A 27,599-nucleotide genomic window follows, 5' to 3' on the forward strand; every position below is an offset into this window, starting at 1 on the left:
ATAAAAACCATTATTGAAGTCTTGTTATAATTAAAAAATTCATTAATACTTACTTTTAAGATTTTAGAGGTGTGCATCAATTCAGATCCCCTTTCTCTTATTTCCTGAGTAGTAGGCTTTATGGTTGCCAAACGTAAAATTTCTCTGCCAATTTTCTTTAGCAACTTTTTAGTTGAATCGATCGGGTCATCGGTGTCTGCTAAATCAATATAAAAAGGGTCCTCCTCAGGGGGGGCTGCTGATCAGGGACTGCAGGTTCCTTTCCCTCCCTCCGACCACTAGCCCTCTGTGACAACAATAGTATTAGTATTATCAAAATTACTCCAAAACAATGAAGAAAACAACATTAAAAAAATAACATTTTGCTTCTATCTAGTTTGCACAATTACAATGACTTTTACTTGCTCGTATGTAGATGAGCCGGGAACATCACCAGCATCCCCTTTGGGTGGTTGTTCCATATTGTGCCCCTGTGTCAAAGATCAAGTATAAAAATTTTAGCCAAAAATTTATTGACTAAATGGTATGTTGGAGTCATTAATTAGAAGTTAGTTTAATAGTATGTACCACCCCCATGATAGTAGCATCATTTGTATCTATGCGGTTCAAATTGTAATCAATAAGAAGCTCTTCCCCTACACGTATTGATTTTATCGCACAGATGAATACATGATTTCCCTCGCGCACCTCAAATATGCAATTGGGTTGCTTTATAGTTGACCCAGGTCATGTACTATTTATAAAACCCGCAATATTCCCTATTTCTTTTGGCCTTCCATCAATGTATATAGCCACACTTTTACTTTTATTATTGTCTTGTTGTTGTATATAATTTGCTGAGAGGGCATACCTACGCATACTTTTTTTATATTGAACAATATGCATCCAACTTTTGTAATCGCAACATGGTCCAACATACTCCATCAATTTAGAAACTTTTTTGTAAGACACCTTTATGCTGTCCATAGAAAATAGGCCCAAACCATGTAGTGATGATGGTGCTATGCGATATATCCTCTCGTTAACACAAAAATCAATGTTTATTGGAGAAAGTTCCTTGGGTACCCAATGTTTCTGTAGATGTTGGTAGCTCAAGGGCACCTCGATGTCGCCTTTCATCTCATCATCATAAGAACATGACCCCCCTTGAGCAAGGAAAAATTTCATGCATTTATTGAATTTCTTTCTAGTCCTTTGACCTCTAGTTAATCTCCCTATTCTAGATAAACTGCATGTCTCACTTTCCTCTTCTATTCCTATATTTCCCTCACTCGAGGAAGACACTTCTGGCAAATACCTATTCACTGGTACCTACAAATGGGAGAGATCTTAGAAGACATCAATCTTACTATTGATAAGTGTATTAAATAGACTGTCTATAAGGAGTATTGACTTATACCTGTCGATCCATGAGACTATGCGGGATGCTCTTGAAAGGGGTTCAGTTTCCTGCAAATGTAATTCAATTATCGTGAGCATAATCACATCATAATCATAATCACATTCATCATTAGCATCACATAAAAATTAAAAACATTAAAAGGTACACAATATAACACTTAAATCAAGCTCACATTATAAGCCTACTAGGGAAGTAGGCCTAGTGAAGGGCTAAAACTGGGTTTTTGTATCAGCTGATGAGTTGAGGGCTTAGTCACCTTGGGGACATGCTATTTGAAGTTGTTTGATGTGTATGGAGGTGGAGGAAACACCCAGTTAAGGTGAAGTCAAGTTTGGTGCCTATTGAGGCATTGTGAGCATTTGATAGTTTGTTGATTAGATTGTTTGGATGAATCCATTGGATGGATTGAGGGACATTCATGGGATTATTCCAAAGATGTTGAACCTAAGGTGGCATAAGGATTTGGTGTGCACTCTGATAGGTTATGGAGTTGGCTTGGATAAAGGAGAGGGATCTTATGAAGATGCTTGGTTGGTGTTGTGATAACACTATGGAAGTCCCTCTTGCTATGAATGATTGCAAGTCCACCTAGGGTCTCTACATCACCTATAGAAGCAAAATTATTAACCAACAAATTGGGTAAGCACTTATATTATGTTTTCCCTATGAATTTTATTCTAGGTACAACTCCCTTTTATAGATATTTAATGAATTCCCTTTTCTAAACTAAACACTTACAAATGCTTTTGACCTGAAAGAAAATAAGGCTCAATACATTCACACATCAATATGTGTTTTGAATAGTTTTATTTAATTAATTTAGATAATGAATAAACTATGTAACCATATATATAAGACAAATATATTTCTATCAAGAAATGAATATTAAATAGATTAAGGATTGATGGCATAACTCTAAATTTCATCATCATCATCCTCGTCATCATCATCATCATCATCATCATCATCATCATCATCATCATCATCATCATCATCATCATCCTCATCATCATCATCGTCATCATCCTCACCATCATCATTGTCGTCGTCATTTTCATTGTTGTCATCATCATCAACATTAACATCATCTTCATCATCATCATTAGTAGTAGCATCATCGTCATCATCATCTTCTTCTTCTTCATGAAAATTTGTGTCAGGAACCTCATCCAATAACTGTCGATTGTGATCACCATCTACATCATCTTCTATTTCTTCAGTATCTTCTTCTTCCATCACATTATAATTTATTGGCCTTCCTCTCAGTTCACGCCTAACAACAAATGACCAACCCAATTTATGTGGAACCTCTGAGTAAAATACCTACTCACATTGGCTTGGAAGAACATAGGGCTCATCCCCGACTGGCTCAAATGACCTTGTATTAACCATTGTAAATCCATTATCATGTTCAATAATAGTTCTATCAGGATCATTTGGATTAAGTCATAGCCTATACCATTTGACAACGAAGAGTACTAATTTGAAGGAACTAAAGTCACACTCATATATATCATCCAAAATGCCATAGTATCAATTTTTAGACTCTCGAGGATGTAAGTCATTTCTAGATGAAATATTAGTCACTTGAAAGACTACAGTTATTCCTGAATCACAAGTTTTCTTTGTGTCATCCAACACTTTGACACAAAATTTTTGACCATTACAGAACATAGCCTTGTGGTGTTTAACCTGCAATAATATGTGAAACATGTCAAAATTATTGTATCATGAGTTGATAAACATACGGGCGATTAATAAATTTGTACGTACCTAAAAATCTCTTAAACCATGTGCTAAATCTATTTCCCTTTGCGTAACATTAGAATCTCCATTACGATGAGCTTCTTTAACCAATGAAGATACACCTTCCCATGTTAATGTCTAACCGAAATGTTGACATCATTCAATCCATACTGTCATCCAATCAAGATTGTTTGCAATATACAAATGTAGTGCATCCCACTCTCGAGCACCTGTACAAAAAAAAAAGACAACTTACAACCGATTTACTTTGAAGATTAAGAAATAATTTATTACAATAACATCTTATAATTTATTACCTCTCACTTTCCTCAATGTACCTTTCCCCATCAAGTACTCTCCTTCTAATTTTTTAAAAGGCTCGAGATCCCAAATGCGATCTACATGGATATTTGATGCAAACTTAGGAAGATATTCAGTAATGTACACCATAGTCTGGTATACCATATATCCCTCTACCATAGAACCCTCAGGATGTGCTCTTTGTTGAACCAAAGCCTTCAAAGATTTCAAGTGCCTCTCAACCATCCACATTGACCTACTATGTACAGGTCCACATAATTCAATCTCCTCAACTAGGTGTATGAGGTAGTGTTCCTGTGCATTGAAAAAAGTTTGAGGTAGACACTTTTGCATTTGACACAGTAAATGAGGAATTATTCTCTTCCAATAGTTTATATCTTCTTTATGGATTTCTTTAGATAACAACCACCTAAATTAAGAGATTCAAGTCACAAAAAATATATAGATACAAGACTTTACAAAATAATATACAATAGATTACATAGCAAGAAAAACAAATGATGAATATAATTAATATATACAATAAATTAAATAGATATTGATGCTTACCTCATGTATTTTCCAAGATTGTATATCACTTGTTTGATGTTATTGTTGAAGGGCTCTGGGAGAGCTAGAGGAAGCACGTACTGCACTAATTATAAACCAATCATTTCATTGTTTTCTAACATAACATAACAAACAATACACATATTTTATGAATATATTGTAAATACAGAAGAACATAACTTACCTTGATGAAAGTATGCCAATCATGCATTTTGAGCCCTGGCCCGAATTCACTTTTTTTTGATATGATATTGTTTATGTTCGCAGCAAATCCTGTGGGAAATCAAATTTTTCGTATGACTTCTTTTATGGCATCACTTTGCTACTCCGTTAATAACCAAGGAAGGGCAGTTATATTAATCTGATCTCTGTTGCTATTTGAGTGAATGAAATTCTTCAATGCATGATTGGATTCATGAATGTCATTACAAATTTTGACAATTTTTTCTTTGTCACACCTTCCATCCAATATTTTCCCCAATGTCTCTGTTATATTCTTTCCAATATGCATTGTATCAAACAAATGCACAATTTGTAAGTGCTCGTAGTAGGGCAACCTAGTAAATTGTTTGGGATAGATTTTTAGTCCTTTTGGAAGGTTGTTAGTACTACCTTGACGACCTTCACGATCATCAATTACACAATTAGTAAACATAAATCACAATAAAAATATATAAATTACAAACATAAACCAATAGGTGGAACGACATTACCTCGATGATTAATTCTATTATATTCCAACTTCCATAGGCAAGGTGTCATTCTTTGTGGCTTTGATGTAGTCTCTTCTTTTCCATTGAAAAGATGTTTTTCCGTACTTTGATACTTATGATTCCTGTGGAGGAAGTGTCTACACTCATCAAGCACCTACTTTCCTAAACTTTTTGAATGATGAGATTTCATCTTTGGACCACAAACTGGACATGCAAATTTTCCCTTTGTTTGAAGACCTACAAGATAATGATATAATTAGATTATTAAATATGTTGATTTTTATAATTAGAATTATTGTGTGCAACTTGAATTCACTATAACATACCACAAAAATGTGTTAGCCCTGGGGCATCATGTATTGTCCATGCAAGTATTGCATGGAATTAAAATTGTCTTTGTCCTATTGGTCTAGACATGTCATACATAGTGACACCATTCCATAAATCCACCAACTCGTCGATAAGAGGCTCAATATATACATTGATATCTTTAACTTGATATTTACCTACTTGAATGAACAATAACATTACATAATTATTGTGACCATTTTACTGCAAGATTTGTAAGTACATGTAAATTAATAACTATCAAATGATAAGATACCTGGAACAATCATTGCCAACATAATGTGCCCCCTCTTTATTGACATCCACAAAGGAATATTATTGTTGATAACAAACACAAGCCACACCGAGTAAACAGATCTCATCTCTCCAAATGGATTGACACTGTCTGTTGCCAATGAAAGCCTAAGATTACAAGGTTCTTCTTTGAAGTGTTGTCACTTTTCCTCTACGTGCATAAATGCTAAACCATCTGTAGGGATTCGAATAATGTCATCTTGACTTCTATTGCATGCATGATAATCCATAAATTGAGCCAAGCTACTTCACCTGAACAATTGTCGCATCCGTGGAATAATGGGGATGTAACGAATAACCTTTTGAGGCACCATTTTCATTAGTCGATCTATTCGATATCTAGTTGTATGACATACAGGGCATTGTGTTGCAAATTCATGCTCTTTATAATATATAATATGATCATTGGGACAAGCATGTATTGCTTCATACTCCATTCCAATATCTTTCATAACAACAAATAATTCTTGGTATGAGCGAGGTAGAATATTTGATGGTGGTAACGAAAACTTGCCTATCAATCTTCAGCAAAAAATATAAGTTGTTAATATAAACGATATTAGTGGTACATTTTTCACCCTTTGTTAACTATAAAGACATATATGACATACCTTAACATACATGACATTTTTATGTTGGATAAACCATTCATAACCTTCAAGTTCAACAAGAAAAATACAGCAAAGAGAAGAGTTGTTTGGGAGTCTTTCTATAGGGGCTCGTATGCCTTCTCAAGTAGAGGTACATCAAGGCTATCATCATCATCATGATCAAATATGCTTGGACTAAAGGTTTCATGGATCAATGTATTTATACCATCATCTTCAATTGTATTTTTTGGCACATGATCGTCATCTTCCATGGGATCATTATCTTCACCTTGGATATTCGCACCTCCATGTTCCTCCACTTCGAAAACCATATTGTTTGGATTGTTGTGGTTCATATCATGTACTTCCCTGGGGAGATCAACCTATACAAAATTGATCAACATAAATTAACCATGATCATCAACTAATCATCAAGTGATTTCATATGTATATAAATTGTTAAAATGATATAATGAACAACTTACCAGTGGATGATAGTCATGCCCCCCTTCAATGTGACCATTCTCCCTACAATGTCTCTTAAGTGTTTTGATTAGTAGTCTTCTACGGTTTAAGCCCTTACAAATTTTGCAAGGACAATAACATTTTACATCACCTTTTCTTTTCAAGTTAGACCACAATCTATTAATTGTCTCCCTATTTTGTTCTTCACTTATATTATCTGACATGATCATTCTTCACAGGAAGCAAAAATTGGGCTATGAAAACTTCGGTCTACAACTTTCAAAAACTAAGAAAAACTATCAAAAGCACACAAATCTTCTTAGACCCGGCTAAATACTTTAGTATTTTAAAAATACTTTCTTAATTGACTTTATTCCTAAGACATTTAACCCAATCACATTTTATAACATTCAGTCAATTGCTCTAGGAAAATTTGTGGATAAGATTATTTGTAAAACTTTGACCAACCACCTGAAGGTCTTATTTCAAGAGACCTTACGACATTAAGCCACTAAAAGCAATTTCAAAACATATAAGCTAAAAGTCTACTTAAAATATACATTAGATTAAAAAATATACAATTTTCATACCCGAGCGCGCGGTGTAACTTGTGCAACGACCTTCTTGCTTAGTTGTAGAAGCTCTCCAGCAATCAAATTATACAAGCTACAAGGCCTAACAGCAATTTCAAAACATATAAGCTACAAGGCGAGACATATTACATGACATGTCAAAAGGAACAAAATTTGCAAGCTTTACCAAGACATATTAAACGACATCATAGTGCTAGAGAGATTACAGTTATATGAGTCAAACATAGTCATGAAAAAGCACATAAATTATCTGGTTATTGATTTGTTGACATATTGTTGTTGATAATGCTTTGTTATTATCTGGTTCAAAGATTTGATATATACTCATTGTTGCTGTTTAAATGCTATTTAAATGCATATATTTAATTACATTATTATTATGATGGTTTAAATGGTGATCAGATATGAAAGGGTCAATTTCCTAACATTTGAATATATAAGAATGATTACGCCATCCAAATGCCCCTTTATTGTTATGTAAAGGGTGATGCTGATATCTTGGACTAGTGTGAATGCTCTTTGCAATACTATCTGAAAAAATAGGAGACTGTATTTTTAAATTTTAATTATTAGAATTCAGCATTATTAATTTTAGAAAGATTTTTCAATTATTAATTCCATTCTTCAAAATGCTTCTGAATTGTCATGTTGAAAGGCAATGGGTAGTGTGAAGCCGTTTTTCCATTCGTTAAGTCTTAGTTCAGAATCTGGAGTTCTTAGAATTATTGCCTCCATTTCAAATTCTTAAGAAAGATCTAACCAAATTTTGATTGGATAATAATGAGTATTTAAATGCCATCTCTTATGTTCTAGACTATTCAATGCTACAGCTTGCATTTGCTAGAAGACAAATTATAAATTTACATTGCTTAGTTTATTGATAGAGCATGCAAGATCTTGGTTTTTTGGCAATGAATTGCTTGCCAGATCTTTACTGGTCCAAGAATATTTTCCTTTGATAGGAGGGATTTAACCATGTTTGGATGAATCCATAATATCTACCACTGATTCACCATTTAGATTCTTCACTTGACAACTTCCTTTTTTCCAAAAAAATTTAGAACTATTTAGGCATGTGACGGTTTTAGCATACTTGAAGAGATTCCAACAATGCTCTTTTCATAGTTGGTGGCATAAATGTTAACAATGGTAAAGGGGATGTTGACTTCTTAGAGTTTGAGACTGTTCAACGTGTTGAGCATGCTCCTTAGAGTAGGCAGTGAAAAGACTTCTAGAAGCTCTTTTCCTTCAATGATATGTATGAAACTGATTTTCCATGGAACTCAGAAAACAAGAGACAAGAGACTATAGAAGGGTCCATTATTATATTTTTTTGCATGGGGAAAGGAATTAAGGTGTGATTTTTTATATTGTCCCCATACTTCCAATGTTCGGCATTTATGCAAGTTGATAACTTTAGTAGCCTAAAATTATATTCAACGTCTGACAACATTGGAGATACTATTATTTGGAGAAACATTTCAGTCACATTTTATCAAAGGTAGACTCTTAGAGGCATGATATATTTTTTTAAATGCATTGATGTGAATGGCCATTTGTGAAGAATCAAAATTTAAATGCTGAACACTATAGTGGTTGGCAATAAATTAGGTCCAACAATTATTAGGGCTATTTGGACTATTTAGAACTTCAACATCTACATTATTCATCGATTACATCTGAGTTTCATTTGATTATATTGATTGGTGTTGATGTCTATATTATGTTCACCCACAAAGGTCTGAATGCACTCCAAAATCCTCAAGTCTTCATTTCAGCATGCAGAAAGTTCCCAAATGCACCAATGTACCCAAAATTGTGACATTTTTCACCACAGGTTCCACCTATCCTCTTAAAAAACTTAGAGCTTCATTGATAGTTTGATTTGACCCTACAACTACTAGATTCAATTTGAAGACTCCAAGAAAATTGTCCTTTATGTGGTTGGCATGAAGTCGAAGAAAAATTGATGCTCATCCATGCCACATTTATTATTGCATGACCCAAAGATTTACATATCATCTCTAGGCCACTATTTCAGCTTCTTTTTTCTAGTGATTTCATCATCATTGCACAAAATTTAACACTCCATCAAAGGTATGGTGAATTTATAGGAGGCTCCTCTAACAGGCAACAAGTGAGATTACAGATTTTCACATGTAGACGCTGGTGTTTACAACTATTTGTGCACAAGCACAAAGTGATAGTGATTTTTTGTTCATTTTTGTTCATGTTGTTAGTATTTTTGTCCTAATTTAAGTGTGTAATGATGCAATTGCTTTAACAAAATCCCCTGCATGTTTTATGCTTAGTTCTAAGGGTTCCTTGGCAGGGCACTACATAGCCAGTACAACCAAAATACTTTCAAATAGAAACTATTTAGTAACCAGGACAAAAAATTCTTCTAATAGAGAACACTACATAGAACCAGATCTAAGACACTATCATGCATAGAATTGAATGTTATGGTTGTGATCTTCTTTTCAAATCTATGCAGCACAGAACATTATACTTATGTGTATAGACACACTTCTTGTATGCAATCCAAAGCTCATATGTTATCAAGTGTGTCCAATGATGGTTAGAGACCTCCGTGCAAGTAGAAGATCTAAAATGAAACAAAAGAAAAGAAAAATTTCTTATAGTAAGAACAAGTTTGTTGTGCTGCATAGGGTACCAACAAAATAGTGTATAATATCATTTTCTTTACCTGGCTTTCAATGAGGGCTGTCGGTGGCAAGTAATCAAAGAGATCTGTAAAATACTTCCATACATTTGCATTTCCATATTTTCTCAGACATTCATCGTAAAATCCATACCTAAAATTGCAAGAAAACAAAATAATTCTTGAACATAGTCAAAAAATTAAGATAAGTTACAAATAGATTGACGAATTTTGGTCAGCTTTCTAATCTCCCCATTTAGATACTAATATTTTGCCTCCCATAATTTAGATATAGCCTCAAATGGCAAACAACGTACGTGTCTTCTTTAAGCATGATGATACGAAGAAATGCTATAGTTAGTGCCCCTCATCAAACAAGCCAAGCAACAATTTTTTTTGGTAATTTGAAGTTCCTAAACTGAATTATGTTCCCCTATGTAATTTGAAATTTATGTAACAAATCCTCTTCTACCTTTCAATGAAGTCAAGGATGGTGGAGGAGTTAATTTAATATTTACTAAATTGTAGGACAATTTATCTTGGGAAATATAGGAGTTGTACATGTGTTACGACAATGATTTTTGAACTCTAACCAGTTGCATTTCATAAATGTTGACTTGGGTGAGAAAATGGTTGTATTTAAATTGAGAAATGATGTTAATTCATTTGAATTTAAGAGATTATTGTTTATTGAGCTCACCATTTCTTACAATTCAGCATGAGAGCCTTTAATAGAAAAGTCAAGTTGATAACATATTTAAAAATAATGCATTTGATGCAATCATGCATTTTGTTGTTGTTTCTTATGTTGGAGATAGTAGTCTTGATCCATTAAGCTATATTATGATTATGTGAATTTATATTCTATCCGTTTGCAAGTTATGGATTGGAATTATTTGCAAAAATTTTTTTTAATATCAATTTCTTCTAGAGAGTGAATCAGGAGTGTGTAGTGGTACCAGTGGATTTGGAAGAGAGCGGTGGATGACCCATGTTTTTTTTAGCTCTAGTATAGTCATTCATCACAAAGCTTACATGTCATGTGTGGGAGTAACACTATAATGTCACAAATTAGTATATTATTATTGTTCAAATCTTGTTTATTTTAGTTTTAGTTTTATTTTGTAAAAGTCAATCTAGATTTAAATAATTATGCCTTTAGTTTCAAATTTGATGGGGGATTGAATTGAACTAACTATTTCCTCTTATTGACTAGTATACCAAATTACAACATTCATTTATTTATGAATAAAATAGAGATGCTTAGTAAAAGAAATTTTCTCAAAAATAGGTATGGAGGTTTGTGTTTACTGGAGGGTAGCATGACCAAGCTTAAAAATAATAAGAATAGGAATACATGTGATCAGTGGATTTGTACATGTGAACAATGTGGCAAGCTCAGTTTGTAGGGGTAAGCCATATGGATGCCTAATTTTCATGGAAGCACCTTCATGCTCGCCTTCAACTTGGGACCTCATTGCTCCATCTGACAACATAACAACTCAGTGTCCATTTTTGGCTACTCAAAGTCGTCTCTATTTATCTCCAATATTTGGTACATTGAGATTTTGGTGAAACTGTTGTTATTTATTTCCCTTATTTACTAGGTTGAATATGTTGAAACATATGAACTGCAGTTGTTTGCATTAATATGGTTATGGTTTAAATGTAAAATGATTGTCTGATTTTCATTGTAGATATTATCATAATATTTGATTAGACACTTTGACTCTATCAAAGGCAATACTTTCCAATAAAGATTCATCTTAGACCACACCCAATATAGATACTTTCTCACTGTTGTGATTTAATGATACCCTGAATTGTTCCTTCAATAAATCTGGATTATTACTGTAGATACACTGTAGATGCAATAATATCATGGTGACTGAATATACTTTCCATCCACAAATAATATATATATTACCATGATAATTTTTGTCCCATATATCATTCTCAAAATCATCACTTTATCCTAGATATTGACTATATCAAATTAATACCAGCAATAGTTTCTATCTTGGATTCTTTTGTGCCAGATAACGCCAAGGGACCAATGCCCAAGCATCAGTTTTTAGTATTATCTAACAATCTCACAAGGATGGAGAAGTTTATAATAGATCCTTGATTCACAATGTTAGAAGACAAAAGATCAATTTCCAAGAAAAAGGAAGAAAATTGGTTGGTAATCCAGTTTTTGACTCTTTGACTGCTTAGTTATATCTTTCCCACTTTACCAGTTGCAAATAACCTATGGTGAATGCGAATTTGCCATGGGGTAAATGTAGGTTAGCCACTTCTTCTGATCATTTAATATTGTTCTTTTGGTGGCCGTCATTGTTGCATATGGATTCATAATGAGGTGCCTTTTGCATTGAAATGGCACTGTTTTTCAAAAGCATATCTCAATATGAAATCAACTTTAACTTTTGATTCAATCTTCATATTCATCTTGCCCTTGATATAATCGTATTTGCTAGGTTTGGTTGAACAAATATATCTTCTTTATATATATGGATTAAATAAATTAATTTTGTTATGTGATGGTTATAAAGTAGCTTAGGCTCACTGAAGTCTCAGCTCCTTGAGGTTTTTTTAACTATTATAAATAGCAAGTTTTCTAAGCAGCATCAACAGTAACTGTAACAGAGAATGATTTCTTATCGAAATATCCTCTATTTTTTAATTCTCTGTTGTTTAGTTCTTTTGTTGCTCGACTATTTAGAATGTCAGGTACTGTTGAAAATCCATACATTTTTTTGTTCTTTCCGTCTTATAATTCAATTATTGTGGCTAGTGCGAATGAGAAAGTTGTTGAAACCCTCTGTGCAAAAATCTTCAATTGATTTTTAATGAATAAAGCCCTAATTCAATAAGTGTCTTTTGTTGACGGGGATCATTTCAGACATGGACAAAATGGATTATGGATTCGAGTATTCTGATGAGGATTTGGATGAAGAAGATATCGCCATTGAAAACCAATATTACAACTCTAAAGGCGCCAAATAAATTGAATCTTTTCTATTTTTGATTTTTTTAAATGGCAATGATTTTTTATTTATTTCTGAATAAAAATTGGGTATTTTTAGAAGTAATCACATGCCCTAAAAGTTAGGGCGATGGTTACTATTGTTCATCAAGCATTATGTTGTTCCTGTAATGCCAGATCATTTGTTATCGATATTGAATTTTTCAAGTTTTGGGAATGTTTCTTTTAATGGCTATTATGTTGATGACAATGAGTGAGTCTTGCTTCATTGTCTCTAGAAGGCTCCACTTACTTCATTACTATTGAGAGTGCAATTGGTATGGAGAGACTATAAAGATGCATTGTGATGTGTAGGTTCTTATGAGAGGGGGCTTTAAACTTATTGATACTGCGTATTAGGGTACAATTTGTTGTGACAACTTGTGACTAATTATTGTAATCCTTTTTGCGACGACTGGAATCCATTGTGTCTATAAAAAGTATTTTAGATCCCTTCAAAACATATTTATTCTATAATAAAACTATATAATATTTGAGTAAACTCGTTGATCCACGTTTCACCAGAAGTGGTTCAAAAGAACCTCTCATGAAAATGAATGCTATACTTAGCATTCATTACACTAACTTTTCCATGCATTTAAGAAGCAAAAAATATATTAATTAGAAAAAAGCTCTAATTAAAATCTGGGGGGATCAATAGATTTATAAAATTAATATTTTAAACTACTAAATTAATATGCTACAAAAATATGTTTACGTAATTTTTGTTGTACTCAAATCATTTTCTTACATTTTTCTAAATAGTAAGCTGCATGGCAGTGTCTGTAAGCATAGCTTATTAACAAGATCTCTGTGTTTCCATTATGCTTGGTTATTGGACATTTTTTCATATAAAAAAATACTATGTTTTAGTAAGCCAAAATTTTTTCTTATCAAGATCTTTTCTTTGATAAAGTATTAGTGACAGCCAAAATATAGTGTCAGTTGTCCAAAGAGAAGTTGAAACAAAAAGATCTTTGCATGTCGCCAAATACCCAGTGGGACTTCACATGCTTGTGAAAGATTTTGAAAGGGTGTACCTTGATCAGCTTGTGGAAGATTTTGAGAGGTTGTGCCAGATGAATGAAGGCAACAAAGAGAAGGTTCAGATCGTCGACATTTTTGGAATGGGTGGGGTTGGCAAAACAACTTTGGCCAAAGAGTTGTTTAACCAAAAATGCTCCCAATATGAGCAAGCATGTTTTCTGTTCGATGTGAGGAAGCCTATGAAAATATAAGTTTTTCTTCTTTACAAATAAAATTCATCAAAGATCTATTCTAGACAGATCCATTCCATTTTCAATCTATAGAGGAAGGAAAAACTCATATAGTGAATTGCCTAGATAGGAGCAATAGGCTAAGTTTCCTAATTGTTCTAGATGATATTGATCACCTACAGCAGTTAGATGCTCTACTTATGATGCAGGAGCATCTAGAGGTATAAGGGCAATCCTGTGTCACCCAAAAAAAAAAATTGTAGTTAGACTTAGTTTCTGTTTCATGTCTTTTCATTTTTGGATACCCATTTGGGTCAAATAAAGGTTCCAACTCTCACAGTTCCACTATCAGTGTGTTTGAAAATCTTGAAAAAATAGGAGCATGCAATTTGGCCATCATTTTGGTGACCTAGAAGGTGTGAATTGGCCAGATGAATATAATTGTGATTTAGAGCATTCCAGAAAAAGAATTAGATCAAAAGGCCCCACGGTTTGAAAGTTATTATAGTTTTTCGAGTTTTGGAGACCCCCTAAGAATGCTTCAAAGTTAGTTAGGGGCATTAAATGACCTCGAAAAGGGCCAAAAATGGGGGATAAGCAAAGCTTGTCCATAGGGCTATAGAGCTCTTTGAGAGCTTTTTGAAAATGTAAACGGTTCGTCAATCGGAGCTACGGTTCAAAAGTTATGCCTCCCAGAAGTTCGATTACCGTTTCTGGATTCTTCTAGATTTGCACCGACTTCTAATGCAGCTTTCGGAACCTTCTATTTGGTCGGTGAATGCCTACTAGCACTTTCTAGAATGTACTCCTAGTCCTTAACCCTCCGGGGTCTATTTAAGGAGATTTCTGGCATTGTAAAAGGCAGTTCGGAGTGGAGTTTGAGAGGAGGTACCATAAGGAGAATTTATCTCCAAATTTATGCTATTGTAAGCCCTTAGGGCATGTTTTGAAGTTTATTTTCTTGTACTATTTGTACTAGCTTATTTTATCAGTTAATATAATTTCTCTTTTCTGTTGTTTCCATTCTGTTCTTGGGTTGTGTCCCCATCAAGTGGTATTAGAGCCAGTTTTCCTGAGTGTGTAGACAGAGCGCCGACTGTGAGGGAGTTTGCACCAGGACTGTGTGGTTGTGGGTTTGAGTTAGAAGATGCCTCCATGAAGAGAGCATGGCGGAAGGGCCAGAGCTATTAATCCTGAGGAGGTTAGAGCCCTCTAGAGGTAGGTACAAGCATTGCAAGAGGAGCTTTGTAGAGGAGCAAATGTTGCTGTAGGTGACAACAGTGAGGATGACAATGAAGAAGAAGTAATGGGACCAGAAGAGGAAGTTGACAGGGAAGTTCTGAATCTTGTAGAGGAAAGGCTTTTTAGGGCCATTACTACGTTTGGGAAAAGACCTACAATTGAAGTGGGTATATTTTCAGGAAATCTGAAACCAGATGAGTTGATCAATTGGATCAATGAACTGGAAGAATACTTTGAGTATGAGGATATAAAGGACCCAGATAGGGTTAAGTTTGCGAAGGCCAAATTGAAAGGCCATGCCAAAATCTAGTGGCAAGAGGTTCAATTGGAAAGAAACAGAAGAGGAAAGGAGAAGATCACAAGATGGGATCGCATGGTGGACAAATTGAAGAAGCAGTTCATTCCAGTGGACTATGAGCTTGATTTATTTAAGAAGATGCATGGGTTAAAGCAAGCAGGAAGATCGGTCCAAGAATATACAAAGGAATTTTATTGACTCTTGATTAGAGCGGGACATGTAGAAGCAAATAAGGAGAAGGTTGCTTGTTATATCAGTGGGTTGAGACCTAGCATCCAGGAGGAATTAAGTCTAGTAAGAATGACCAGCATTGAAGAGGCATACCAGTTTGCCCTACAAGTTGAAGAGAAGCTGAATAAAAGGTTTGAAGGAAGACAAAGAGGGTGTGGTCAAGGAGGAAGGGGAAGCGGTAGATCATCTGGAGGCCACAATGAAACCCAAAAGAAAAATGAATATGAGGGTACTAGCAGGAACCAGAGGAATGAGGGTTTCAACCGCTCCCGTGACCAAGACTTTGGAAATTAGAGAGGAAGAGGTAGAGGATGTGGATAAGGAAGAGGAGGCTTCTGTGGTACCTGTTTCCATTGCAATGAAGAAGGTCATCATGCCTTTGAATTCCCTCAACAACAAGGAAGGATAGATAGGAGAGCTGAGGGCCAAGCTAGGGTTGCTCATGTGGATGAGGATGCACAATCATCACATTCAGAGGATGCAAAAAGAGGAGAGACCTTGGTAAATGAAAGAGTCCTACTAAGTGGTGAGAATGAACCAAGACAACGGAGGAGTTTGTTCCGTACCAGATGCAAGTGTGAGGATAAATATTGTGATGTGATCATTGATGGTGGTAGCACTAATAACTTGGTATCAGAAGAGATGGTCTCTAAGTTGAAGCTCAAGAGGGAGAAACATCCCCAGCCCTATCAAATTTATTGGGTAAAAGATGATCATAAGGTCCTGATAAGTGAACAATGTTTAGTGAAATTCAAAATTGGGAGTTACCATGATGAAGTTCTCTGTGATGTTATTTTGATGGATGTTTGCCATCTATTGTTGGGTAGACCATGGCAGTTTGATAGAAATGCAGTGCATGATGGACATGCAAACACATACTCTCTCACAAAGGATGGAGTTCGCCATAAATTGAAGCCCATGAAAAAGGAAGATGAAAAGGTATGTAGTAGTGCTAGGATTTGTCTTGTTGATGGAAGGAAGTTTTTAGATGGCATGAAACATCAGCATATGTGCTATGCTTTGATTCCTAGGAAAGATAAAGAAGGTAGTAGTGAAATACTACTTGAAGTTTCAGATTTACTAGGGGAGTTTGGAGATATTATCTATGATAATGTTCCAGATGGATTGCCACCAGTAAGGTAAATTAGTCATCAGATAGATCTGATTCCAGGAGCTAGTTTCCCTAACAAGGCTGCTCATAGGATGACTCCTACTAAAACAGAGGAGCTAAATAGATAGGTTCAGGAGCTGTTGAGGAAGGGCTTGATTTGAGAGAGCCTAAGTCCATGTGTAGTACCTACAGTACTTGCACCAAAGAAGGATGGAGAGTGGAGGATGTGTACAAATTCTCCAGCTATAAATAGGATAACCATCAAGTACCGATTTCCTTTACCAAGGATGGATGATCTTATGGACTACTTGAGTGGAGCTCAATACTTCACAAAGATAGATCTAAAGAGTAGCTATCATCAGATACGGATTCGAGAAGGAGATGAGTGGAAAACAACCTTCAAGACCAAGGAGGGTCTTTATGAGTGGTTAGTCATGCCCTTTGGATTGACGAACGCCCCAAGCACCTTCATGCGGCTCATGAATGAGGTACTTAAGAAGTTCTTGGGAAAATTTGTTATTGTCTATTTGGATGATATTTTAATTTTCAGCAAGACTTTGGAAGAACATTTACTGCATATTCGTAGCGTCCTTGAAAGGCTAAGGGAAGAGAAACTGTTAATTAATCTAAAAAGTGTGTCTTTGCAAAAAGGGAGTTAGTCTATTTGGGATTTGTTATATCACCTGAAGGTCTCAAAATGGATCCAGAGAAGGTAAAAGCCATCTTGGAATGGCCTACTCCAAGGACTGCTACTGAGGTAAGATCATTTCATGGTCTAGTTAGTTTTTACAGGAAGTTTATTAAGAATTTCAGTGGCATATGTGCACCCCTAACTGATACAATAAGAGGGGATAGAAAAGAGTTCAAATGGACTACAGTAGCTGCGAGAAGTTTTGAATTGCTGAAGAAGAAGGTGACTGAACAGCCTGTGTTGGCACTTCCAGATTTTAGAAAGGTTTTCCAGGTAGATTGTGATGCCAGTGGAAGCACTATTGGGGCTGTATTAAGCCAAGAAGGTAAGCCTATTGCATATTTTAGTGAAAAATTGAATGATGCAAAGAAGAAGTATTCTGTTTATGATCAAGAGTTCTATGCAATAGTTTAGGCCTTAAAGAAATGGAGGCACTATTTATTGCCAAAGGAATTTGTTTTGTATACTGATCATCAGGCATTACAATACCTAAATAGCCAAGGTAAATTGAATTAGAGGCATATGAAGTGGGTAGAATTCTTGCAAAGTTATACATTTGTCTTGAAGCATAGAAGTGGAAAATCTAACAGGGTTGCAGATGCACTAAGTAGGAGACAGTTACTGCTTATAGTAATGCAGGTTGAAGTAGTTGGGTTTGATGAACTCAAGAATTTGTACCCTGAGGATCCTGATTTTGCTAAAGCATAGAAAGCTTGTAAAGAACCTATTGCTGTAGATAGAACCAAGTGGTTAGACTATTTGATTCAGGATGGCATGTTGTTCAAAGGTAGTCAATTGTGCATTCCAAGGAGTTCCATGAGGGAAAATCTGATTAAGGAGAAACACAGTGGAGGGATGGCAGGACATTTTGGTCAAGATAAGACCATTGCCATTCTTAGAGAACATTATTTTTGGCCTCAAATTTCATAGGATGTGAAGAAGTTCGTACAAAGTTGTTAGGTTTGTCAAGTTGCCAAGGGGTTTAGTCACAATACTGGTCTATATCAGCCATTGCTTGTTCCATCAAGGCCATGGGAGGACATAAGCATGGATTTTGTTCTTGGATTGCCAAGGACACAAAGGGGTAATGACTCAGTATTTGTGGTGGTTGATAGGTTCTCCAAAATGGCACATTTCATTCCATGCCACAAAACTCATGATGCTATCCATATTGCAGACTTGTTTTTCAAAGAGGTGGTAAGACTACATGGTCTTCCAAGGAGTATAGTTTCTGACAGAGATACTAAATTTGTGGGGTATTTCTGGAGGACATTGTGGAAGAAGTTGAGAACAGACCTAAAATTCAGTTCTACGCATCACCCACAGATTGATGGTCAAACAAAAGTGGTAAATAGAAGTTTGGGCAATTTGCTGAGATGTTTAGTTTGGGATAAGCCAAAGGGATGGGATTTGATTCTACCACAGGCAGAGTTTGCTTATAATAACTCTGTAAATAGGAGTACTAGAAAATCACCATTCCAAATTGTATATGGGAGTAGCCCAAGGACTGCACCAGAGCTGAGGAAGATAGAACAAGGGGAGAGGACAAGTGCTGAAGCAGAAGAATTTGCTGAACATATCAAGCATCTACATGAGGAGGTTCAAGCACACATTACCAAGATGAATCAAGAATATAAAGCTAGGGCTGATCAAAGGAGAAGACATAAGAATTCCAAGTAGGGGATCTAGTCATGGTGTACTTATGAAAAGAAAGATTTCCAGCCGGTACTTACAATAAACTAAAAATGAAGAAATTTGGCCCTTGCAAAATTTTGAAGAAACATGACTTAGGAAATGCATATGAAGTGGAGCTGCCAGATGGTATTCACATTTCTCCCATTTTCAACATTGCAGATTTAACAGAGTATCATGATGATAGTGCAGATGATGAGCTGGTGTTAGAGCCATGTCCAATTCCTACTTCTAAGAAGGAGGAGATAGAAGACATTCTAGATCATCGTGTGGGTAGGAGTACCAGAAACAGGCAGTATGAAGAGTATTTGGTCAAATGGAAAGGACGATTGATCGAGGACCCAACTTGGATTTCAGCAGCTGAGGTTTCCCATTTGGGATTTCCTCTACCATCCATAAAGTGACAGGGTCACTTTTCAATCTACCCTGGGTGTTTGATGTAGGAGCATCCAGAGGTATAAGGGCAATCCTGTGTCACCCAAAAAAAAAAATTTTAGTTAGACTTAGTTTCTATTTCATGTCTTTTCATTTTTGGATACCCATTTGGGTCAAATAAAGGTTCCAACTCTCACAGTTCCACTATCAGTGTGTTTGAAAATCCTGAAAAAATAGGAGCATGCAATTTGGCCATCATTTTGGTGACCTAGAAGGTGTGAATTGGCCAGATGAATATAATTGTGATTTAGAGCATTCCAGAAAAAGAATCAGGTCAAAAGGCCCCACGATTTGAAAGTTATTACAGTTTTTTGGGTTTTGGAGACCCCCTAAGAATGCTTCGAAGTTAGGTTAGGGGCATTAAATGACCACAAAAAGGGCCAAAAATGGGGGACGAGTGAAGCTTTTCCATAGGGCTATAGAGCGCTTCGAGAGCTTTTCGAAAATGTAAACGGTTCGTCAATCGGAGCTAGGGTTCAAAAGTTATGCCTCCCAAAAGTTCGATTACCGTTTTTGGATTCTTCTAGATTTGCACAGACATCTAACACAACTTCCGGAACCTTCTATTTGGTCGGTGGATGCCTACTAGCACTTTCTAGAATGTACTCCTAGTCCTTAACCCTTCGGGGTCTATTTAAGGAGATTTCTGGCATTGTAAAAGGCAGTTCGGAGTGGAGTTTGAGAGGAGGTACCATAAGGAGAATTTATCTCCAGATTTATGCTATTGTAAGCCCGTAGGGCATGTTTTGAAGTTTATTTTCCTGTACTATTTGTACTAGCTTATTTTCTTAGTTAATATAATTTCCCTTTTTTGTTGTTTCGATTCTGTTCTTGGGTTGTGTCCCCATCAACTTATAACAGAAATTGTAAAGAAGTTGGTTTATAGCCTTGTAATAGTTACAACTCGTGATGTGGGGGTGCTTATAAATGCAAAAATTAGTGTTTCTTATAATCTAAAAGGGGTGGATATAGACAATTCCAGAGAGCTTTTTTGTTGGCATTCCTTTGGACAATCCCGTCTAGCTGGGGGTAATGAGAATTTGGTTAACTCCTTATTGAATGTATGCAGAGGATTACCTCTATCACTTCAAGTTCTTGGTATTCATGTTCGTGGAAAAGATTAGAATTATTGGAGGTTAGAATTGAATAAAGTTACCAAGACATTGCCTCAAGACATACACCAAAGCCTTAAAATAAGCTTTGATGCATTGGACTATGAGGAACAACAAATTTTCATGGATTTTGCATGTTTTTTTGTTGACAAATCCAAGTGCACTACCATGGAAGTATGGGAGGCATTAGCATGGAGCTCTCAGCATGCAATGGAAACACTTAAAAACAAGTGTATTGTTTAAGAAATGAAAGGGCATTCATGAGAAACATTTACAATTATAATGAGAATGCATGACCATTTGTAGGACATGGCAAGATAAATTACAAATAGCTTGAGCCCACCATATTTTTGGCGGCCAGGAGATAATTTACATTTGGTATGGTTGTGTCTCCTCCCATTTTCTACTTCATATATATAATAATAATAATGATTGGAGAAAAAAGAATTTTAAGAGTAATGGGTTTGTTTGTTTTGCACCTTGCCATCATCCTCCTCTGAATGTTGTGCTTGGCCCTTTTTTCGCAGAGATCCCCATAGAATATAGTAGGTCAAGCAAGCAGTTAGCAGATGCGGGTCTCTACCCCTCTCAATGCCTCGAGTTAGCACTAGATGTGGGTCTCTGCCCCTCTCAATGTTGCTAAAGTCTCCCGCCTTTCCTTTCCAAAGAACTTTGTGTCAATTTCTTTCAAATGAGCAACGTGTTTTGGTTTTTTTTCCTCTTATATCCCATTAGCATTGCAATTGTGGCATTTTCCATCGCAATTGTGATGACATCAGGCTAAAATTGAAAAAAAAAAGCCAAAAACACATTACATTTTCTTGCCATTGCAAATTCACCCCTAATGTATTAGTGCTATGAAAGGTTTGCCCAATTAAAGGCTTACAAAGAATGTTAGGTCTCACCTTGTTAGATGATTTCAACATCCTGTTAGAAGTGTGCCTTGTTAAAGGACTTTAACTCACAATTAAGTAAGCACCCTATTAAAGGATTTTAATACAGCCTATTAGGACTACTCTATTAAGAGATTTTGACTGAAATCACCCATTAGAATGTCTCAACATTGATTCTATGGTTAACACTTGATTTCATGATGACATATCACCTCTAAACTAATGTCTTGTCGATCCTTTTTTATTAGATGTCTCTTTGCTATATACTCTTCTCTTTCCTCTATTATGCTTTAACTAGTTCTGCAATGCAATCTCGCTTCATAGCTCCTTAGTCACCATGAATGCTCTATTTGTGCATGCAAACTTCTCTCTTTTCTCATTCAATATTCATAGAAAGCTTAGGGTTTTTCCTCCATAAGAAGACATAGGTGACTTAGGGTTAGGTATGAATCTACAACTGAGATTCATCCATTTTACCACTTAATCCTTCTCATTTTCTAATTGGTTGCATGCAATTGCATTGGAAATCCAACTTAAGATTCATCCTTATCTCCAAAATATTGTAATGCAATCTTTAGTTGACTCAAAAATGGTTTACATAGTTGTTTTATAACTGAGATTCATCCATTTTACCACTTAATCCTTCCCATTTTCTAATTGGTTGCATGTAATTGCATTGGAAATCCAACTTAAGATTCATCCTTATCTCCAAAATATTGTAATGCAATCTTTAGTTGACTCAAAAATGGTTTACATAGTTGTTTGTGCCATTACAAACAAATATGTCAAAACTATCTTACTCGACATCCGAAGTCTCTAATGCTCAACATATACTAATCTTTATACTATTACTTGACATCTACATCACTCGACATGCATTGCTTGCTCAGCTCCTGAATCACTCAGCATACACTGTATGCTCAACACTTGAGTGGCTTGGCACCCATTGTGGACTTGACATGCTCTATAATATACATGTTGTGCTCAGCATGTACTACTTGTTGTACATGAGCTAAGTAAATAACTTAAGTGTGTTGACACTCACTTGTCAAAACCAATATTAGATCAACAATGTACACTTGCTAGACCTTTTGGACTATCCTAGCACATAAAAAAATCATCCTCATGGTATAGGAGCACTATATCATGGTAGTGTAAAGCCCTCACAAGGCACAAAGCTTATAGGATTGACTATCAAACACACAAATCTTCTAGACCATTTGATCCTATCCTTTTTTAGTGGGATTGATTATGAGACATAGAAACCTGTTAGACTATTTGATCGTAACTTATTTATTTATAAGATTGACTATCAGGCACACAAACATGCTAGACCATTTGATCTCATCTATTTTGTTTTTATAGGATTGACTATGGACACACAAACCCCATGGACTATTCAATCTTGTCCCTTGGGTGAGGTTCATAATAAGGAACACAAACCTTATTCGACAACTTGATCACTCTCTCTCTCTTTTTCTCTCTTTCTTGTTAGTGACATCTCTTATGATTTTGGAATTGGTAAAGACTCAAGTTTTTTGGGAGCTTGGTAGTTTCTTTTTCTCCTTAGTCATGATAAGATTGACTTTTGTTTTTGATCTACTTTATCACATATATGAGGTAATTCAAATTCCTGCTAAAGTGAGGGCTAAATGTATCATTAAAATGGAAGCATCTATCCTTTAAGACCTTTTAGCTCTTTCCCTTTAGTGATCTTATGGACCATAGTTTAATTTGTGACCAATCAACTCTTTCTTGCACTTTATTTCCTCTTTTCTAATTAAATATGTGCAGTTACAAAAACCTCGAGGTTGTCCCTCTTCAGGTTAACCTTGGTATAAGATGACTTGGTCAACCTCTACTTGGTATAGGACAACTTGGTCAACCTATACCTCATACATTTTTGGTCCCAGGGCATGGTGTATTCACTGAGATGGTGTGCAAAAAGGGAGGTATAAGTGGACACATTTTTCCTAAAATTAGGTAAACCTAATTTTTGATGACCCATTTGAGGGTCATGCATTGAAAATAAGAAAGTGTAAAAAGAACAAAAAATATAGTACTCTAAATCTAGTTTCTAAACTACTAAGGTTTTTAAAACATGGATAAGATTAATAGAGTCATCAAAGCCCACACGCATGGACATTGTTCATGTTTTTTGTTGAAAACATAACTTTCTGTATAGTCAACAAAACATATAGTTATATTTAGCAGTTTGAAAACCCTTTGTTAGGATGATAGGTAAGAATGAGATCTAGAAGTTGTGTATTTTTTCATAATTTTTTGATGAGTAGTTTTTTTCTATGATTTTTTGAAGTGATTCCATCCTAAAATTTTGGTACTCATGCCAGTGCATAACTTGCATCAAAATAATCTAAAATCAACACTTCTTAAAAAGAGTGTATAGAATCAAGTGTAGAAATATAATAATAATTTATTTTCAATTTGGTTAAGTAGATCAAAATTTATTAAAAAAATGGTAGACATATGTTTGAGAGGATTGTTAAGATAGTGATATAGAAAAATTAAATTCACAATGCTAATTTTGTCCAAAAATTCAAAACTTTATATGGTTAGAATTGTAAGAAAATGTGTGATATTATGGTTGTAATTTTAGAGATACCCACTTCACCATTTGCAAACCTGATGAAGTCAAATATGAGAATTGACCTTAGAAGATGAAAAATGTCTAAAGCGACAAAAAATGGAGGGAAAACATCAACCTAAGGTTTTTACTTAACAAAATACGATCACGTTATGCTTCGTATGATTAAACCATCATACTAGACATAACATAAATGTGTTATGTCTAGTATCACTATACTAGACACAAAACAACTGTGTTATGTCTATGTAAAAGTAAAATTAAATTTTTAGAGGCCTAATAGGCCTAATTAGGCCTAGTTAATGAAGCAAATAGCCAAAAATGGATTGATTTCATCAAATAAAGGATTGGATCAACTAAGACACTATAAAAAATTTCTAAATCTTGAGTTTCATGCTTGAAATGAGTCATGCATGAGACATTTTAGAACCATCACATTTTTCAATTGCTTCATCATCTAGTTCAAAAGATTGTCAAAGTAATTAGAAAAAAAATTGTAAGAAAAATATGTGTATTACCAAAGACTTCCCAAATCCAACCATAGAAAGAGTTTGGTGGAGGGATGATGCACAACGGGTTTTATACAAATGTTAAATGCCAATTCGATTAAGAAAAGTTTAGCTTTTGGAACTTAGACTGTGGATCTTGGAATCATTCAGTTTTTTGTTCATCCAAATGGTGACCCTTACATGACATACCTAATTACAATGCAACAATACAATGTAAGGTCAAGATATAGGAGAGAGATTCTTGTGGTTGAACGAAAGGATAAATCATCTTCAAAATAAATGACAAAGACTTCCTATAAAGGCTCAGAGGTACGTCGATTAATCTTAGCCAACTTTCTATTTGATTTTTATCATGTATGCAAATCTAGTAATGGATTTTTGTGTGTATGTCAAGAATAGGAGGAAGAAGGGCTTGGAATTGAGCCAATGGTGGATTACCATGTCAAAAAAGGAAACACATAGTAATATTCTACACCTTTTCTATGTTCTACGCTATAACATTGAACATTATTCTTTCTAGCGAGCTTGACAGGACACCATGCAGAGCCAATGGTTAGGCTAATTTTTGGGCTAACTATTAGACCATGGATCATATTTGATGTTGTGGGCCATTATTGAGGAGGTTCGTCATCACTATGTGAAACTCTATTATTACTTCATGGACTTTTTTAAGGCCTTTGATACTATCCTGTGGGTTACCCTTTTCTAGAGACTAAGAGATGTCAGGATTTCAGAGATTTTGTTGACTACTATCATGCGATTATATTAGAGTGTTACTTGTAGATTCAGGATGCCAAAAAGTTTCTCAACCCCTATTTAGAGCACTATTAGGGTGAAACAAGGCTATCCTCTTTCCACTTTGTTTGGTATTTATATTGATGAGTTGGAGACCTTCCTTAGAGACTCCTCATTCTCTATTGATGGTTGCTACTTGCATTAGGTCTTAATCTCCATTCTCTTGTTCCCTAGTGACATGATCCTTTTGGAATCCTCTCTGGAGAGTCTTTAGAGGCTTCTTGATGGCTTGGCCTCCTTTTGTGACCCTCTTAAGCTCTCATTAAACCTGAGAAAGACTTAGGTTATGGTCTTCAATTGCTTGAAGACCTCTCGTCTGCACTTCTACTTCTAGGATCATGAGATTGAGATCACCACTTCATATGTGTACCTTGGGGTCAAGTTCTTTGGACCTCACTTCAGTTTGAGACCTATTATCTAGCCTAGAGTTAGGAAGGGTATGGGCTCCCTTTCCATGCTCAAGAAACAATGCTTCAAATATCACTTCTGGGACACTTCATTGAAGTTGTCCCTCTTGGACTCTTTGGTAAGACTGACATTTCTACTTAGTGGTTTGGGGGCCCTTTCTCCTTGATTTTGACTGGTGTTCCATTGAGCTTGTCTAGATCCTATTTCTTCAACATATTATTAGATGCCATTGACTCACCCCCCACAACATTTATCTATCCAAGTTTGGGGCCCATCCCTTTAGGTTGGCCACTATTTTTTACTTGATTTTGTTTCTTCATTGTCTTCATGATTTTGTTGACTTTGCGGGTGATCGATATAGATACTCTTGGCTTGTTTCTCCTCTATCATTGTGGCTGATTTTGATCCAACCTCCCAAGCTTGTTGTTGGTTTGCAAAGGCTTTGTCTTTACTAAGCTCGATTGGGATTGATATTGATCACCTCCCTCCCTTCCAGTTCTCACTTGATGCTCCTGCCCACCTCCTCCCCTCACAATAGGAGTTGAATAGGAATGCAATACTTGACATTTATAGATAGTAGATCACTATGACTTGGTGTAACCCCATAGGTGGGTTACGCTTAAAGATGGTCTTTTACACTAAGCACTTTATGGTTATTAGTGATAGTATTATTTTGCCCCCTAGATACTTGTCTCAGTGTTGGTGTCATGCCTTACACATCTCTCTAGACCCCTTCAAGGTTGGCTCCTATTGACTCAAATTCATACTGATCATCATTTGGACATAGAAGACTAGACTTGTCACTTGTGTACCTTAGGTACAACTAAGAGAAAGATCCATTTCATTTTTCACTATCCCACCTACTATGAGATTTGAAGGAGATTGGATTTCTTATTTAGGGAGTGTAGCTCCCTCACAACCTTCTTAGGCTACATAGACTAGAGATGTCTTGCACTGTACCTCAGAGAGACCATGCAATTCAATGATCACAACTTACAACTCTTATTCCTCCAAAGAGTGACCCTAGTTCAGCTTATCACCGCTTTGAAACAAGAGAGATAAAATTTTTTTATGTCATTATAGTTGTTGGAGGTGTTATCTTCATCACAAAGTTTCCATGATAGTCCTGTAGTTGGAGGTTTCATCTTCATCACAAGTTTTCCATGATAGTCTAGTAGTTGGAGCTTTCATCTTCATCATAAGTTTTTCATGATAGGACCTAGTATTGTAGGTGCCATCTTCATCACAATTTTTCAATGATAGTCTAGTAGTTACATGTGCCATCTTCATCACAAATTTTCCATGACAATCAAGTAGTTGGAGGTGTCATCTTCATCACAACTTTTCCATGACATAGTAGTAGTTGGAGGTGCCATCTTCATCAAAAGTTTTCCATGATAGCCTAATAGTTGGAGGTGCCATCTTCATCACAAGTTTCTCATGACAATCTAGTCATTGTAGGTAGTATCTTCATCACAAGTTTTCCATGAAAGTCTAGTAGTGTCATCTTCTCTCTCTAGATATAAAGTCATTGTAGATCCAATGATGTATCTCCTCCATTGAAAAATATAAGTGCTTCTAGAGAATTGTTGGCTCTAATGTGTTGAAAGGGGTCATAGGGGTCTTAGTGTGTCAAAAGGGACATT

This window comes from Cupressus sempervirens, chromosome 2 (assembly GCF_028749045.1).
Source record: "Cupressus sempervirens isolate cs-2001-9-10 chromosome 2, ASM2874904v1, whole genome shotgun sequence".
Taxonomy (NCBI): Eukaryota; Viridiplantae; Streptophyta; class Pinopsida; order Cupressales; family Cupressaceae; genus Cupressus; species Cupressus sempervirens.